Source organism: Triticum dicoccoides, chromosome 2A, assembly GCF_002162155.2.
Source record: "Triticum dicoccoides isolate Atlit2015 ecotype Zavitan chromosome 2A, WEW_v2.0, whole genome shotgun sequence".
Lineage (NCBI taxonomy): Eukaryota > Viridiplantae > Streptophyta > Magnoliopsida > Poales > Poaceae > Triticum > Triticum dicoccoides.
Window position 1 is genome coordinate 452,338,452 of NC_041382.1, and position 15,087 is coordinate 452,353,538.

At 43.0% G+C, this 15,087-nt stretch overlaps 1 long non-coding RNA gene across 6 annotated transcripts; it reads left to right on the plus strand.

The window, feature by feature from the left end:
* Positions 1-1,220: 1,220 nt before the first annotated feature.
* LOC119354869 lies at positions 1,221-5,933 on the plus strand. 6 transcript variants are annotated; one of them, XR_005171307.1, is made up of 9 exons: positions 1,221-1,696; positions 1,786-1,881; positions 2,187-2,238; positions 2,706-2,876; positions 2,964-3,083; positions 3,638-4,160; positions 4,263-4,453; positions 4,534-4,690; positions 4,801-5,933. It is a non-coding gene; the product is annotated as an uncharacterized LOC119354869 (long non-coding RNA). The 6 variants fall into 6 exon arrangements; XR_005171309.1 differs by having other exon boundaries at positions 4,263-4,350; XR_005171305.1 differs by having other exon boundaries at positions 1,222-1,696; positions 3,638-3,905; positions 4,012-4,160; positions 4,263-4,690.
* The last annotated feature ends 9,154 nt before the right edge of the window (positions 5,934-15,087 follow it).

Below are 15,087 nucleotides of genomic sequence, written 5' to 3' on the forward strand. Positions count from 1 at the left end.
TAATTTGATCTGTATTCTTTTCATGATTGCTGTTGAATTACATAGTATCCCTGGAAATATTATGTTTAAAGGCACCGTTTGATGTATTGTACTTCCCTTTTTTACTATGTAGCACCGTGGTCCAGCTGATATGGTGCCACGGTTCTGCTCGGGCGCCATCGCCTGAAACCATCTACAGATTTGTCTTCTCACTAGCTGTGGGTTCTGTTTCATGCTAATCTATGTGGTTATCCCAGGTTTCTACTCTCATACTTTTCTAATAGATCATTTGCTGTTATAGTCACTTCTTCTGCATATATTCCCATTTTGATCATTTTCTGACATTAGTAATGGAAAACTCTGTTACCTTGTAGCAATTGAAGGATGGATAATAATTGTCTCAGGAGTCAAAGAAGATGCAGAAGAAAGTGATCTCTATGATGCTTTTGCTGAGTTTGGTGAGGTCAAGGACTTGCATTTGAACCTGGAGCGCCGCACTGGATATGTCAAGGTAAATTTGATAGTCTTATTAAAATAAAGGAGGTCCCTTCTTTGCTGGTGGTGCAATTCCGGATGAGCCACACAAAAGCAAATGTACTGATAATTTGGTACTTGAAGCTATGCTTACCGCTTACCAGTCTATACTGAATTATGTCTTGAAGTGGTCATGTTTAGGAATTTGGATCAATGTTAGTGGTTGGATTACTGCAAAACCGTGATCAGAAAACTCTAAAGGACATGAAATTGCTTGATATATGCTGTGTGCAATGCTGCAAGTTCTTGAATACAAAGTCAGCTTCTAAGCTTTACTATCTTTACTTTCATTTTAGCCATGCCTTTTTCTTCTCACCAATTTGTGCAAGTATCATGGGGTGTGACAGGCAGTTCTGTCGAAATAAGCACCAAGAGTTTGCTCAGAATTGCATTCATCTTACTGTAGTGGCACAAATGGTCGAGATTATTGTTTACAGTTGCGAAGAAAGTTTCTTGCCTACATATACAACTGAAGATTATGCCAAATATGTTTTTTTTGTTTGTGAAGAAGCTCTCTAATTTCTCACACCTGTGTTTATCTGCTCAACACAGGGATATGCATTGGTTGAATATGGAATTTTTGAGGAAGCACAAACTGCAAACAGAATAATGAATGGGACAGAGCTGTTAACAAAGACTATCCATGTTGATTGGGCATTCAACAGAGGTCCTATACAGAACGTCACGAGTGCAGGGTGCGAACTAAACGTGTTTTCTCCTGCATTTCCTATGGTTGATAAATCTTTGTGCCAATTTGATATGATACTTAATTTGGACCACATGCTTGTTACTGATAGTGTCTTCTTTGTGTGATCTGTGTTTACATTCTATAATTGTATACTTGTCCTTGCCATTGCCCTGTCCTGAAATTCTTGCAAGCTAGATCTATTGTTTTTCATTTGCTCGCTACTACACAACAATATTACTTCTGTAAACCTAATAACCTCAAAGATTATAACGTGATTAAATAGTATTTCCTGGAGAAGGTTCAACATTGGTGCTCTTCCATGTCAGCTAGAGGAGAAAAATGAGGAGGAGCTGCTTCTCTGGCCAGACCTGGGGTCGGGACCGGCACGCCACTGACATATCTACGCCTGCGACCATGGCCACACGCATGGGCTGACGCCGCTAATGAAGATGCGTACCCTTAGCCACGAATTTGTCCCTGATCCCATCCATGCAGGTGTTGATCATTGCAACTTCTAAACACTCCTTGTCTGTTTCAATTAATTGGCTTCCTGCTTTGTTCACTGATGCAAAGCATTTGTGCAGGTGGGCTTCGCTGCCATGGAATGACACCTCTGATCTTCCATGTAGATGAGCTCGGGTTCATGGAAGCCATGTCCAAGCAAACTGAGTGCTTTGAAGGTACTGACTAATTAACTCACTCATGTGATCAACAAGCAAGATTTCTTTAACGACATGAATCAGCATATCTGATTTTTTGTTGATTGATTTCTTGTCCTTGACCATGTACCTGAGCTTTAGCTGAAGTAAGATGTTTCGGATTTTGCAGCATCAGTTGTGTGATACCGCTATTTGATTCTTCAAAAACTCTATCTCTTATTCCCCTGTTTCGTATTCTAAAATCCTGATTGTGATGTTTAATCTGTACAATTACTTCTAAGTTTGGCAAGTTATATATGGATCTTGACCCATCTCTTGTGGAAAAGGTTTTATAGAAAAGGAATCGGAAGCTCGGAGAGACCTCACGTGAATCAACAGGTTTGACTCCTTTTAGTCTTTGGTTATATTCAAAGTGGAAACCCATGAAATGTCGGGATCAAAATCCCAGGTCGGATGGGACTGTGGGCATTCATGATTACTGTACAAGTAACTGATTTCATGGAACATGCTTCTTACTTTCTTGTCTGAATGCTTAATAGTATATTACCCTTGCAATGTGATGGAACCAGTAGACATTATACCATTGAGTGTATGAAACACTGCACATATTTTTCTATTTTTTACTCAACAACAACCAATGAGTGGCAATGAAGGGTATCTTACATTTATTAGCAGTTCCAACCATTTCCGGAGAACATACAAACCAGAAAAGTGGAAGCAAAACAAAATGTGGATCACATTTTAGATCTGTTGCTGAAAACAAAGTTTCTATCAGGCTTTCGATATGTTATTTCCTTGTTCTGATCGGCATAAACTGAATTCTCTTATTTGATTGTGCGGTGCAGGCAATTCCCTATGGGCAAGCCTTAAATCATTATCTTGAACAGATAGTTTCACTTTTTCGCGACAGAATATATGCTGTGAATGAAATCGGCCTTGATGACCGCTATTTAGAATTTAGGCAAGTGGAAGGAGATGGGGAGTGTTTCTACAGGAGCTTCATATTTTCCTACCTTGTAATTGTCCTTCTCCTTGTCCCTTGGTATACTACAGGATTCATGTTCCCTGATCTAACTCTCTTTGTTTATGCCAATGTACGACAGGAGCAAGTTCTTGATAGGAAAGACACAAATGAGGAACGCCGCCTCCTTGCAGCTATCCAAGAGTTGGCTGAGGAACCTGCACGTTTTGGATGGGCCTCTGAATTTTCTAGGAGCCATGATGTAAGTTCCTGCCTTTTTCCACATTTTTGTTTTTTCCTTGGATAAACATATTTGTAAGGGACGAATACAATTCTCTTCAAGTTATTCTACATGTCAAAATGAATTCAGTTGTCTAACCATCAACCATTTGAGGGAGATGCACAAATGCTTAGCAGTAGTGGCATGGCATTGCAGTTTACGCCCTGTTGACGCAAGCTCAAGTCTGAAGCTTATTGTTATGTTACAATTTACGACCCAATTTAGCAAAAATACACCTTAAGTTTATTGCAAGGGATACTAGTGTGACATATAATTCTATGCTTCATTGAACACTGAAATGCTTCAGACCAGCTGCTTCTTATCATGTAGATATCTCACCATTCCTTTACTCTTTAACTATCTTATAGTAGATCATTATTAACTGAAGTTGTTCATGCGAGTATCCTAATTATGAGTTAATGTCTTGGTATTGAATATCAATAGTATGCAAGCACTTTTGTGACCGAAGGTATCGCCTTACAGAGCTGTATATGGAATGGTTCGAAATGCATTTATTAACTCAGGGATTGTTTCAGGCATCAAGGAGTTGATGAAGAAAGTAAAGAGATGGAAGAAAAAATGCAGATTGATCCCCGTATTAACTGACAGGGTTTTGATATGTTTGGTTTGCTGCAATTCCGGGAAGTGTTGCTGATTAATTGAATTATTGCTTCACTTTCATACATGTATGAAAAATTTGCATAATTTTACTTTAAAGGTGACGCCGGAGCTGGCGAATTTGAGTGCAGGGCTTTTTTGGCGGCTTTGCTCCTCTTTTAAAGAAGATACCTTCAGAGGATAATGGTAATTAAATACCCATACCGCAACATCATCAGTAGTCATTAAGAGTAATTTTCTATCTTGATGATTTCATCCATGACTGTGAGATATATTAACTCTTCAACCTCAGTTTTAATCAAGGACAATTGAAGCCTATTGATTTTGAATTGTTGACACATGGTTTGCTTGAGACAAGTGAAGCTGCCGAGGTGATTTGTACACCTAAACTGCTTCAAGTATTCGCCCGATTTGCATGGCAAGAATAGTAGGATTATACAGGTTTGTTCTATTTCATTTATCATCCCATGATTTATCCCACTGCTAAGTGTGACAACTAATGATGTCCCTAGATTTGATTTTTGTCGCTTTGCATGAATTCAGGTTAATGTCAAGGGCTTGAAAGGTGTGAGGGAAGTAAACATGGATCTGATGGTGATGGGAATCTTTCTTATAAAGAAAGATACATAGGGTGTATGATCTGGCGCATATTAGATAATCAAAGTTGATGCATTGTGCACCAATCTGGTTGATGTTTACATAATCCAAGCAGATTTACCAATTTGAAGAGCCATGTATTATTGTAGCTTCCTCTCTACATCAAGTACACATAAATATAATGCCGAAGAATGTAGTTTATTTTATTGTTCTACAGATCTTCCCTGCGAGGCGCTACAGATCAGATGGGCGCTGTTGTGAAGGCCGCGAAGGCGTGGCAGGTGGCATGGGTTAGCATGTGGGTGGTACCACCATGCTGCTCTGGACGTGCATTGTGGTGCTGCTCGTGGCGGCTTTCGGAGGGAGACAGAGTGGTATGTGCTTTTCTAAACATATATATTCCTGAAGAACCTTTTTGTGGTCCTGATGAATTGAGCGATCTGTTCTCTCGTGTCTCTTCTCCTTCATTTCTACCCTGATGCAGCAGAACATAAAGAATTTGGGAGCTACTTGGGTTTGTATCAGCAAGCCATGTCCGTTTGGTTTGGCAAAGGAAGGCCTTTTATCCTTTTTCTATAATGCCATGAACATCTCTGAATTTTTACACTGGTTCCAGCCAATGCTTAATATTTTTCCAACATTTTTGTGACTGGAGCCCACACATACATAGTCATGGATCTGATTTTGATTTTTGGACCTTGCTATTTCACTGATTTGGAACATTTATATGCAGTTCTAGGCTTCTAGCTAGATGGATTAATAGATATGTTGGACCTATGCATTTTATATTACCCGCATGGATCTATGTTTATTATTTGATGCTCCTCTTTATCCTGGAGAAGAATTTTTGCAAAGAGTTGTCATTTTTGGAGATATGGATTTGTTGTCACTTCAGCAGTATGCTTTCAGTGCTACAAAGTATGCAGTGAATTAGATTAGATTGATGATAGAACTATTGGCAGCACCAGTTTAACATATGTTGATTTCTGGCCCATCTTTATTTGCTTCCGAGTTAAACTATGAATTTGAAAACAAAAAAATTATACATTTGTTGATGCTAAATTTATCAGTCCTTTTGTTTTGATAATCACCTCCTGCATATGTGTTCCTGGGTAGTTTTCTTACTGCCACAGCTTGGTTGTTCTAGCAGGATAATGTATTTTTTTATGAAAACACGGATGAGTAATTACATGATATGTTATTAATATTAAACTATGTTGTTTCTCTGAAACTAACTTTGTATTTCAGCTTTGGAAACTGTGTTCTAACCTTAGTTCCGACAAGAGGGCCACTATAATCACCAACTGGTTTGAGTTTTGTCACCGCGCCAAAATTCGTGAGGGAGACATCTATGCATTTGTTTCAGGATCACTTCAAAGCGCAGCCTGGTTTTCACACTGCACCGCCTCTAGATGCACCATCGACGACACTGCAGGCCCTGTGTCAATATAATCTAGCACTAAGTACTCTTAATTATGCTCTATCCTGTGACATCCTATGGTTTGCTTTTGGTCCTCTTATCACATGCTTTTCAAGACGCTAAATTTATGTTGTTGCTTATGTAAAGTGCACTATTCTTAGTCAGATGTTTCATGTACAGATCCATAATGCCCTTTCTTTCTGTGTGTGTGTGTATATATATATATATATATATATATATATATATATATATATATATATATATAAACCCTTTAACGCTCTTTCCTATTACAATTAACGTTTGGGTTGATTGCTTTAATTAACAAACTTAGCAGCAAAAATAGATATATTGTTAATTAAAGCAATCAACCCAAACGTTAATTGTAATAGGAAAGAGCGTTAAAGGGTTGACTACAACCAGGCACTGTCCAGCTCTCCCTCAAGAGGCGCGCCACGGGTGCGCCTCAACACCTAATGACAAATAATGTAATGCGGGAGATAAGGGTTTGTGATGGGTACTTGGTATGTTGACTTTTGCGTAGACTCCCCGGCAACGGCATCAGAAATCCTTCTTGTTACCTTTTGAGCACTGTGGAGCAACGTGGGCCCCATGAGGGTGGAGGGCGCGCCTGGGGGGAGGGTAGGCGCGCCTCTACCTCGTGCCCTCCTGGTTGCTTTCTTGACGTAGGGTCCAAGTCCTCTGGATTATTTTTGTTCCGAAAATCACGTTCCCGAAGGTTTCATTCCGTTTGGACTCCGTTTGATATTTTTTTTCTGTGAAACTCTGAAATAGGCAAAAAACAACAATTCTGGGTTGGGCCTCCGGTTAATAGGGTAGTCCCAAAAATAATATAAAAGTGTATAATAAAGCCCAATAATGTCCAAAACAGGATATAATATAGCATGGAACAATAAAAAATTATAGATACGTTGGAGACGTATCAATATGTCAAGGAAAGACTTGATAGAGCCGTCGGGTCCCGGAGCTGGTGCATAAGATTTCCATCATACAAAGTGATAACAGGAGATCCTAGACACTCAGACTATCGACCTGTGACTATACATATGGAAGGTGCATATAGAACCATGAGACCTCAAAGAGGGAACCATGGCTTCAGATTTGAAGCAAAGTGGTTGCAGGAGGAGGGATGTGAAGAAATAGTCAGGAATGCATGGTCTGACGCGTCTTTTCGAGGCGAAAATGATTTATCTCAGATACTAAGAAGAATCGCGGGAGATCTAAAAAATTGGGACACTAATGTGTTAGGGGATCTAGAGAAAAGAATTAAAACAATAAAAACTGAGCTGGAACATGTAAGGAGAACATCGATTGACGAGAACACGGTGTCTCGAGAGCATCTATGGAGGGAAAAACTGGACAGACTGGAACACCAACAGGACATATTCCAGAGACAGAGAGCTCATGTTAAGTGGTTGCAGGCTGGGGATAAAAACACAACTTTTTTTTCATGCTTATGTGTCAGAAAGGAAGAATAAGAATACTATCAAGAGACTAAGGAGAGAGGATGTGACATGGGTGGAGTGTGAGGAACAATTGAAGGAGCATGTTGCTAGCTATTTTTTTAATCTGTTTACTTCCTCGACAGGACCAAATAGGGAAGAAATCTTGCATGCAGTCTCTCCAAAAGTGACTACTCAAATGAATCATAGTCTATGTGCGGAATATACAAAAGAGGAAGTGAAAGAAGCTCTGTTCAATATTGGTGACCTGAAGGCACCAGGACCAGATGGAATGCCTACAATATTCTACAAGCAGTTCTGGCAACTGGTGGGCAATAAGTTAACAGGGGAAGTGCTGAAGTTCCTTCGAGGTGGAGAAATGCCGGAAGGATGGAACGGTACCACAGTGGTGTTAATTCCAAAAATTTCAAACCCAGAGACCTTGAAGGACCTAAGAACAGTTAGCCTCTGCAATGTCATTTACAAGGTGATCTCTAAAGTAATTGCTAATAGATTGAAAAATATTCTACCTTATATTATATCTCCGAACCAAAGTGCATTTGTTTCAGGTAGAATAATTTCAGATAATATCTTATTGGCCTACAAACTTAACGATTTTTTGCAGAGAAGGAGAAGGGGTAAGGTAGGATATGCTGTTGTAAAGCTCGACATGAGTAAGGCTTACGACCGAGTAGAATGGACATTCTTGAAGGAAATGATGTTAAAATTGGGGTTTGATAGTGAATGGGTAAACCTGGTGATGAAGTGTGTTGCAACTGGGAGGTACCAGATCAAAGGTTAATAAAGATACAAATAGGTAATTGAAAGTGCTAGTGATCGACTAGAGGGGGGGGGGTGAATAGGCGATTTTTATGAAAGTCTTCAAAACATGGAAGTTTCGAAGACAAACGATAGAAATAAACCTATTACCATGCATCGAAAGGTAGACTACACTAGGCAAACCATAATCAAGTATTCAATGAAGTGAAAGCGCAATGACTAATAGCAGCTAGGCAGTAAGGATCAGGTAGGAAGATATTGTGAAGCCAATCAGAACAAGTAATCACTCAGTGAAGCCAAATGGTGATGCAATCGTACAATGACTTCACAAGGACCAACAGTAAGTAAAGGGAAGGGAAGGATGAAACCAGTGACTCGTTGAAGACAATGATTTGTTGGACCAGTTCCAGTTGCTGTGACAACTGTACATCTGGTTAGGGAGGCTGAGATTAAACTCAGAAGACCTCGTCTTCACCTTATTCCCCTTGAGCTAAGGACACCCAGTCCTCGCCCAATCACTCTAGTAAGTCTTCAAGGTGGACTTCCAAACCTTCACAGACTTCGTTCACCGGCGATCCACAATGACTCTTGGATGCTCAAAACGCGACGCCTAACCGGCTGGAGGATTCACAGTCCTCAAGTGTAATAAGTCTTCAGATCACACAGACAGGAAGACTTAAGTGATGCCTAACACTCTTTGGCTCTGGGTGGTTAGGGCTTTATCCTCACAAGGAATTCTCTCTCAAAGGCTTCGAGGTGGGTTGCTCTCAAATGACAAAAGCCGTACTCTAACTCTGAGCAGCCAACCGTTTATGGTTGTAGGGGGTGGGCTATTTATAGCCACTAGGCAACCTAACCTGATTTGTCCGAAATGACCCTCGGTCACTAAGGAACTGACACATGTTCCAATGGTCAGATTTCAAACACACATGGCAACTTTACTTGGGCTACAAGCGAAGCTGACTTATCCAACTCTAGACAAGATTTGCTCTCATAGTCTTCACTCGAAGACATAGGATTTTGGTTAAGCGTCACTTCAGTCATTCTGACTAGTTCTCTTGGACCCCACTTAACAGTACGGTGGTTCCTATGACTCAACAAAAAAGAAAAAGAACGATGAAAGAACTAAGTCTTCACGCTCCATAGTCTTCATGCGATGTCTTCTCTTGTCATAGTCTTCAATGTGAATGTCTTCACATACCACCTTTGACTTCAGTGTCTTCATTCATTTTTAGGGGTCATCTCTGGTAGGAAAACCGAATCAATGAGGGACTTCTACCTGTGTTATCCTGCAATTCTCACAAACACATTAGTCCCTCAACTAGGTTTGTCGTCAATTCTCCAAAACCAACTATGGGTGGCACTAGATGCACTTACAATCTCCCCCTTTTTGGTGATTGATGACAAACTAGTTGAAGTTTTCAACGGGGAATATAATATGTGAAATTGTAAAGGATAGGGAATTGTCTTCATAAGTTGCAAGGGCTCCCCCTAAAGATGTGCATATAAGTAATTTGCTTTTGGAATGCAAATGCACATGGCAGGTTGTACTTATGGAGATCCTCTTCAACTTATGATGACAATTCATCATGCATGAAAAGTATGTGAAGATAATGACATGCATAATGAAAAATGGACGTGTGCAAAATGATCTAAGTGCGGAATTTATCGTCGCACATGCAGAATTTATCATCGCATCACAGAATGGCAAATAAGTAGCAGACGACCATCGAGTTTAAGTGTTACAACTCAAAAAACCAAATGTATCAAAACGAGAGTTGTAAACACTAGGCAAAATATAAAGCAACCACCCATATGGACCCGCTTGAAGACTATCAAACTCATATGCTTCTCCCCCTTTTGTCAGTAAGGACCAAAAAGGTTTGAAGACATAGAGCATCTACTCGTTCCCATGAGGAGTATGTGAAGCAGCAAGGTCGTCGGTGTTGTTAGGCGGTGCAGACGAACTCAGGCCAGTGTCGATGCGTGCAGAAGTAGGGGCGGTGAAGTAGCATCGTCTTCGTCATCGATCACTCTAGCATTCACAGTTGCTGCGGAGGAAGAGAACTCAGAGTCTTCAAGAGACGGAGTTCGTCGCAGCATAGTCCTTCTTGGAGGTGTTGAGTCAAACTTGAAGCGTTCAGAGAAGCCATCCTCTTGAAGATCATCTTCAGAACACATAAGCGTCAGCCCTTTCCATGTACGCCGACAGGTTTCATGGGCAACAAAGGCATTCTTGGTGGCAAGATTGTGAATCCTATTTACGTCCACCAAGAGGCTTTGCATTTGGCGCTTCAGCCAGTCATGATGCCTATCCTGTTTCTGATGAAGGGCAACCAGAAGCTCTCGGTCATTGAGAACACGGGATCGCTTCTTGGGCCGTTGGGCAATGGTGCTGTCAGTGGCTTCAGTGAGGGCACGGTGAGGTGCACGTGTAGTGCCAACCAGAGGATAAACACGAGAGACTGCTTGAACTCCTTCAATGTTTTGAGAGAAGCTTTGATTCTCAGCATTCTGAAGACTAAGAGGCTCCTTGGCAGGCTCTGGATAGATGGCTTCAACTGACATATCAACGTCGGGCAGAAAGATCCGATGATTGCGAGCAGAGGGCTGATAGGTGACAGCTGAGTGTAGTTTGATCAGCTGCATAATCCATGGAGCGTAAAACTTCAAGCCAAAGAGATCAGATCCTGATGCAGCAAGTTGGCGAATAAAGAAGTCTTGTGCATTGAAGCTTTTGCCATGAAGAATATGAAAGACCAACGTCTTCATTGCACCTTCTAGCTTGGCATGTGGAGAATGTCCTTTGATGGGCCAGAGAGTTCGCCTTATGATGTGATAGATAGTACGCGGCAGATACTCAAGGTCTTCAACATAGAACTCCTTAGGATATTCAGCATCTGGAGGTAAAGGCTTCATCATGCTAAGCATCTGACTCATATTGGGCTCAGGCTTGTGGAAGATGCTTTCCATAGCAGCACTGTGAAGCTGACAACCAGGTTCATAAAGATCGCCTGGAGTGGGCAGGCCAGTAAGCTCAATGATATCAAAGGCTTTGGCTTCATGATGAACATTGCCTGTCATCCACTCAAGGACCCAAGTCTTCGGATCCCTGTTGTAGCCACGGATATGAAGAGTGGCATAGAATTGGAGCAGCAATTCTTCATTCCAGTGCTCTTTGTCAGCGACGAACGACAACAATCCAGACTCTTTGAAGCAATCCAGAGCTTCTTCCAAGCAAGGCAGACCAGTTATGGCTTCAGTGTCAAGACGCATATGTGGGAAAATGCGACCTTGATTGTACAGAATGCATGAGTAATAACTGCGCTGCTGATAGCTGCAGAACCAAACAGAAGATATTCTTGCCCTTGAGTAGGGGTTCTTGGCGCTATTGAAGAAGGTGTTGTGTGCCTTGAAGCCATTGATATTGAATGATCCGGATGCAGATGCAGTGCCTGGAAACCTGGGCAACCTTGGTATTGGCTTCTGAACCTGAGGCATGTGCTCAACATGATAGTCAAACTGAGGACCAGCAACAGGCGGAGGAGTCAGAAAAGGCCATTTGACAGTGACAAGTTGGCCATAGTTGAATGCTTGCTCGATAGTGTGTGGCCTTGGTGGCGGAACAGGAGCAGTGGCATCAACAGAGGCGTCAGGCTGCACATCTGTTGCAGTTGCATCATTGGCTTCATTGGCCTCTGGCACATTGGTTGGTGCAGGCTCCACATTTGCTTCAGCCATGACTACGTCATTGGCTTCATTTGTGTTGGTGGTGGCAGCCTCAAGATTCTCAACCTCCACTTGATGAGCTGGAGGGTCGGGCACAGACACGTCCACTTTAGGAACAACTTCTTCAGAGTTTGGGGGTGTAGGGACACGATCTTCTTCTTGTTTGTCATCGGCTGATGCAGCCGGATTGTCTTCAGCACCTTTGGCTTCAGACTCAGAGACAGTCACAGTAGGAGTGGCATCTGGAAACACTTGACATGCAACAGATTGGTGGTGCACTTCTCCTTCTGGAACGCTCGAAAGAGGGACTTGAGACCTTTGTCCTTTGCGAAGCCTGCGTAGGGCTGGTGACGCCTGTGGAAATGGAGTTGGCTGGGCCTCAAAATCATCCTCTTCTTGCATTGATGGGGTTTCTTGGGGAGAGCTTGGACTGTCTTGTCTCTGTGGGTGATCAGCCCACGACGCATCCTGAGCAGTTGGCGTCAGAGGACGACCAATGCTGATGAGTTCATTGTGCGTAAGCATAGGCGATGATACCAGTTGGTGCTCGATCTGAGGAAGGACTTCATCATCTTCAACATTGTCATGGTGACCAATGTCTTCAGCAGCCGTGGGGTCAACTGCTGGAATGTCTTCAGCATCAGGAGCCTCAGTGGAAGCAGGCTCATGAACAATCAGTTGGCGCTCGTGGTGTTCAGATGCAGGGCGAATCGTTGAGATAGGTTCAACAACTAAGGGCTCTGTGGGAGCAGCCCAATCCTTCTTGGTTTTGCGCTTCTTCTTAGAGGGAGCGACATCAGAAGTTTCAGGATTTTTCCTTTTTCTGGCTTCAGCCTCGGCAGTCCTCGTCTTCTTCAATTCTGAAGCGGTTGACCTGACCTTTGGCTTCGAGCCAGTCATGCTGCTTGGGAAGACTATGCGAGGTTCTTCCTGCCTTGAAGGTGCAGATTGGTCAGTTGAGGGCTTCTTCTTCTTTGCAGCCATTCTTGGGTCGATGCCAGGACGACCAAGAGCCTTGCGCTTCTCAGCCTCATTGTAGGCTTGCACACACTTGTCAGCCAGGCTCTTCATGCGTTCACGATAACCTTGAGCTTCTTCACGCTTTTTGAGAAAGGCTTCCTTGAGATCGTGCAGCATAATCTTGAAGTTTTTCACATCTTGCACACTGAGCTTGGCCATGTGCTTCTTGAACTGAACTTTCTCATAGTCGATCTTTTGCTTCAGTTCAACGATGCGCTGAGCTAGAGATAGCTCAGAAGCAATGGCGCCATGGAAGGCGACACTGAGGCCAATTGGAAGTTGCAGATCTTCAAAGCTGAGGTTGGGCGTGTCAAACCACTCATCAATGAAGTTATGGAGGATTGCCACATCAAAGAGAGGCAAATCATTGAAGATCTCTGCTTCTTCCTTGCTCTTGATCAGTTGCTCAAGAGCGTCATCTTCAAGCTCTTCATCGCTGGACAGATCAATGGCGTCATTGCGCAGAATAGCAGCAGCAGTCAGTGCCTGATCAGTATTCTTTCTCATCTCAGTCTTCTTGGAGATACGTGAGAGATCTTCAGACTGCACACTGTCTTCAGGAGGTGCAGTAGCAGTGGCTTCGCCCGTAAGATTTTTGGTGCTGAGGCAGACTTTGAAGCTTTAGCCTTCTTCTGCTTCTGCGGCTTCGGTGGTGCAGGTGCTTCATCAGATTCAGCATCATCTGCAGGTTGAGCCACGACTGCCCCTTGAACCATAATATGAGTGATGAGACCTTCTAGGTTGTAGAAGGCCCCAACCAGATTGGGTTCAGCTTCTCGTGTGCCATCAGCACGTGGCGCAGAGGGGCCTGGGTTGAAGTCTAATCCCAATGACTTCTTGTTTTCCTTGGCAGAGTTCTGTGCAAACTGATAGTTGCGCTTGAAGAGATTGTCTTCGCGACACCATAACAGAGAGGATGGGTCGGCATTAGCAGGCTGAGGTCCACGAAGCATGCATGGGTAAAAGCCTTGAGCAATAGCTTCGAACTGTGATTTGGGCTGAAGACCTTTGTATGTGATATCTCCCCATGGTCCCTTGATGGCACTCTTCTCAGCATATTCGTCGGTGACGAATCTGTACTTGAACCATTCCTCTGCCCAATGTCTTCGAATCCATTGGATTCGGTTCTTGCGTTCTCCATAGGTTTCTTCTGGATCTGACTTGTATTTGCTCATATAGATCTGGTGGCAGGTCCTTAGCAGTGTTTCCACGGCGCTGTCTGCCTCCCTTCCTTGTAGATTTCTCTGTAGCCATGAACTTTAAACTGAATGGCTTCAACACGTTCAAAGGTTTCAAAGGCTTCCGGCTGCGGGTTAAACAGGAACTGGCTTCGGGAGAATTTATATGATGCTGTAAGAATTCTGCAAATGAATGCAGACTATGAGAACCAAGGGATTCTCCCACGGACATGTACCTGTGGCAGCATTAAGGTGCGAGGGAAGGGAATAGGTCATATGCATTCTCAAAAGATTTTGAAGATAAATCAGTTTAGAAGACATTGACCTCATCGTGCGAAGACATTCACTCATAGATAAAGAGTTGGTTCCAGATTTGTACGAATCCACGGATCAGTACAAGTGAGGAATCTAACTACTTTGTGAAGCATAAGTGAACATATCAGGCATATTATGAGATGCAGTATGAAATAGATCCAACTTGTGTGAATAGAAACTTCTTGTGGCAGAAAGTGATGAATCTATAGGATCAAAGGGGCCGTAAAAAGGAAGTTTTATTTACCACACGAAGAACTGCTAGACGGAGTGGAAGAGGACGCCGAGCAGTTCGATCGTCCGTGCCCTAACTTGGCGACGGAGGACACCTACGGCGACGGCGGAGAAGACGATGTCCGCGGCCGGCGTGAAGACGGCGTCGGAGAGGTCGCGGCAGCTAAGCGCTTCGTCGCCGGCGTCGTCGAGGGCTAGCGGTGACGCTAGGGTTTGTGCGAGAGTGGAAGAAAGGATAATGACTGTGGTGAGGCGTGTATTTATAGAGACAGGGACAACATAGTGTTATTACACAGGTGCCCTGGCGATTCACATCCGAAGGACACGTGGCCATCATGCAACATATCGGAGGTTGTTCCACGTTCCCACGCACGCCTGGATTGTCGGGTGGTCGTTCCCACTTCTCCGGGTTTCAGGTGAAGGAATTAGCATTGAAAACGGACTTAATGTTTGTCTTTGTATCTTCTGCTGACAAGAACGCAGAGAGGACATTCGACAGTTTCAAGAGAATGCATATGATTTGGACAGATAGAGTTTGAGATAGAAAGCATAGAGAGGTTAGGGTCCGATCACATTCACTTAGTTCAAAAGATTCAACAAGAAGACATAGCTATAAGTGAATGCTGTAGAGGACAGAA